The sequence below is a fragment of the Micropterus salmoides genome, unplaced genomic scaffold, assembly GCF_014851395.1.
Source record: "Micropterus salmoides isolate LMB-PRFRI ecotype aquatic unplaced genomic scaffold, ASM1485139v1 Ms_hic_scaffold_1661, whole genome shotgun sequence".
NCBI classification, from domain to species: Eukaryota; Metazoa; Chordata; class Actinopteri; order Centrarchiformes; family Centrarchidae; genus Micropterus; species Micropterus salmoides.
This window is the reverse complement of record NW_024040776.1, coordinates 27,626-29,843: the sequence shown is the minus strand read 5'-3', so window position 1 is coordinate 29,843 and position 2,218 is coordinate 27,626. Positions and strand designations below refer to the sequence as shown.

General features: G+C 40.5%; 1 long non-coding RNA gene across 1 annotated transcript; it reads right to left on the bottom strand.

The window, feature by feature from the left end:
- Positions 1–891: 891 nt before the first annotated feature.
- On the bottom strand, positions 892–1,842 carry LOC119906543. The gene is made up of 2 exons (XR_005444996.1): positions 1,700–1,842; positions 892–1,407 (listed from the first exon to the last, which is right to left on the bottom strand). It is a non-coding gene; the product is annotated as an uncharacterized LOC119906543 (long non-coding RNA).
- Between the last annotated feature and the right edge of the window lie 376 nt (positions 1,843–2,218).

The following is a 2,218-nucleotide window of genomic DNA, read 5'->3' as shown; positions in this document are numbered from 1 at the left end:
TTTGCTTTTTACCGTTACATCATTTCTTGTGAAGTAATGTGGAAAGCAAAATAACGAAATAACTACAGCAGGGGTCGGCAAATAAGTCTGGCATTGGGACAATTTTTTTCAAGCTGTTATAGGGTGGGCCAGAACAACATCAAATTATTTATATTCATATGTACAATATGTTTAGCTCAGTCGGTACTGTGCGGGACTCCCCGTAGGTAGGTTGTAAGATCAATTCCAACTCACAGTGGATATTTTTTTTCTCCCTTGTTGAACAAAAGGACACTTTTGCACATGCTCATAATAAAGCATGTGCTGCAATGTGTGCGTGTTCCGGCGTTTGATCCGCATTCATAAACCTGTGGACACTTTCTCATTTCCCTGAGGAAATTCAGGAGAATCCAATCGCACGTTTACTGACGCTTTTTCAGAGGTGTGTCAAGCAAGCCAGAGACTCTTGAATTTCCTTGAGAACTCTTCCAAGTAAAAGCTCTTGATAAACTCGACATGAAGCATTGCTGCAAAAGACGTTCTCATGCTTTTATTTTAGAGGTATAATCACTTAACAGGAAGTGATTGTGTAAGTAACTGTAGCTAGATCTATTTCAGCACCAGCCATCATAAATTTAATTAGCCTATTTTTCTGCTATCAAAGCAATCTGGCCGCGGGCCAGATACTATTGCTGGTGGCCGCCTATGCCTAGGCAGGCAGCCTATTGCGGACCACTGAACTACAGTATTTTGCACCGGGATAACGTCAACTGCTCGGTGTTAGCCGGCGAGCTAACGTTATCTAACATGAGCCAACTAAAGCACAACATCACAATTTATTTCACATGCTTTGTTTTGGTTCAGGACTCTTACCATTAAATTTCAAGTCAAATTTCTACACACTCAGGGACCTTGTCTTCAAGCTTTATTACATGTGACCAGTAACTGTAACCATGCCTTAGTGTTTATGCTCTCTGAAGAGAAAACAGCGGTTTAGTTCTACTGTTATGAGACAAACATTGTAATTCAATGCCCCACAATTAAAGTACATACAGGATTACTGGATGCATGTAATGCAAACAACTTGGGACAGTATGGGATTAATATCCTTCCTTGATTCAAAACTGAAAATAAAGTTCTGAAAGGTTGAAACTAAGTGTTTGAAAACTCAAAATCTTACAAAAAAAAGTTTCGCAAGATCGTTCTTTAGCTTGGATTTGCTGCACCTAAAAACATTTGACAGCTGAATCAGATTATTGTGAGTCAGTTTAGTTTTCAATAAAAAAAGTAGTTGCCTTTACATCCAAAGGTGTCTTTGAGGATGAACTGATGAATGGCAACCCATCTGTTAATGGTCATTGTTCATTCATTGTAGACAATAACAATGAACTCCAGGATGAAGCTGTCCACAAATATATATGTCTTCTTCTAAGAAAAAAACAACAATACAAATAGTTGTTACTGGTTAACTACAGTAAAGTCAACTTTAAAATGACTGCACTACCACACATAAAACGTGGTTTAATAGAATAATCACATTTAACAAAAGCATATATTTTGGCTTAATAACTGTCGAGATTTGTCTGGTTGATAGTCTCCATTGATAGTTTACTGTAAGTTTAGCATTTTACGCAGCATAAATTAGCCTAGCGGCTAGCGGACTTTTCCATCTCCTCATAGCTTAACAAATTACATGTTATTTATACTATTTCTTACTCACCGCTGGTTCAGTTACTGCATCTCCCGACACAACACCACGGGTGACATCGCGCTGATGAACAAACCGCCCTGAACTACTACCCCTTACAGATTCCTTTTCCACATCCATGCACCGCTTGGACGGAGACGGCCAGCCCGTCCAGGGAGCCGTGCTTCCTGAACACGTAACCTGTCCGCGTCTGTCATTGGCGGAGCAGTCTGTCAATCCCTCTATCCAGTAAATATGACTTGTGATTGGACCGTACTTCAGCAGACAGCCAAGCTTGGCCAAGAGCAGAAGGCCCTGCCTGCAGGCCTTTTTTTTAAGTTCCGAGGTTGCGAAACTTAATTTTCGCTCAGTCTGAGTTTCTGAGTTTCAGAGCAGAGCTGCGTGACAACACTGCCACAAATCACGTGAGTCGCTAGCTCGCAACTGTGTAGGCGTATCTCGGCAAAGTGGGTGTTTTAAACTCAGTTCTGAAAAAATAGTCTGCAATAGGAGTGCAAATGTAATGTAATAAAGTTTCGCCCTTTTGAAACT